This window comes from Notothenia rossii (genome assembly GCF_949606895.1).
Source record: "Notothenia rossii genome assembly, chromosome: 5".
NCBI classification, from domain to species: Eukaryota; Metazoa; Chordata; class Actinopteri; order Perciformes; family Nototheniidae; genus Notothenia; species Notothenia rossii.
The window spans coordinates 71,248,954-71,250,249 of NC_136903.1; positions in this window are offsets into that span (position 1 = coordinate 71,248,954).

The window sequence follows — 1,296 nt, forward strand, 5'->3', positions numbered from 1 at the left end:
GGTTGCCGTGGCATGGTAAAAGCATGGTAACATGATGCTCGTAACTCGGCCCCCTCCTTTGCAGGGGGGCTGTGGTCAGCTGCAGCGCATGCAAAGACAGGGGTGGAGAGAGCAAAATAGAGCGAAATGAGGCATGGCTAAAATGCATGATCTGTTTGGTATTTTGAAAAAAAATCGTATAAATATACCTTATATAGGTACGGGCCCTACAATATATTATTCAAATATAGCATGATAGGTCTCCTTAGATAGGTCAAAACTTTAACCTTATTGACATGTCAGTGATGGCTATTATGTTGTATCTCAAAATGTTTGTGGCGCTGCCTAGCGAGCAAGAACAGACAATAAAACATGTTCACTTTTTGGTGCTAAGCAGAAATCAGATGTCTTTTTAGAAAGGCCAGACCAGTCGATCATGATCACTGTGGATAACATGTTATAATCACCTCAGCAGTAGTAATAATATGAATACAATCATGTGTACAAGTCTACAGTTCGGTTTTGTTGATATATGAATTTGTCTGTGCACATGGCTGTTGCTTGCAAGGTTTACTAAGCGCAAACAATGGGCTACATTCAGTGAGCGTGTGTTTTTCATTGCTACACACAGGATAATGACTCATCAAATAATTAGATTTCCCTCTGATTAGAGCCCAGTGAAGAATGAAAGGGATAGAAGAGAGTTGTGTCTCTTTAGCCCTGCAAGACGCCACATATTTACACCCCCTGCTGAGCCACTACTGTAAACATATGTGTTTCCATTGAATCCTTCTGACATGTGTTTTCTCATGAACAAAGCATCTAAGCATTTCATTAAAGGAATTACAGATTGTGATGCAATGTTAGCTTTGAATCCAAATAGCTAGATTACATTTACATAATTAGTAAATACTGAAGCGAAGCAGATCAGCGCTTCGGGTTACAGCACAATCTGAAATGTTGCCATCAGCAAATCCAAGCCTTCGGAGCCTTTATCGGTCTATATTGAAATACTGTGTGAATTAATTAGGAACTCAAACGCCCCGGAGAAATGTTTATTTTAATCAGTCGTACAATGTACACGATTACGTCAGATTTCTCTACAAATATGGATTATATGAGAAGACACTGCTTGTTCTTTCTTTTCCACCATGTTAGATAGTAAGGTCTATACATTTAAAAACAAACAAAGTTTAGGACTTTTGTCGAAATGTTCAGGGTTAAAGACACAATCAAGTATATATTTCCACTGTATAAAAAGGGAAGGGGGTGACAACACACCTTCAAGTCAACTAACTCTAAGAGAACCATTAATCA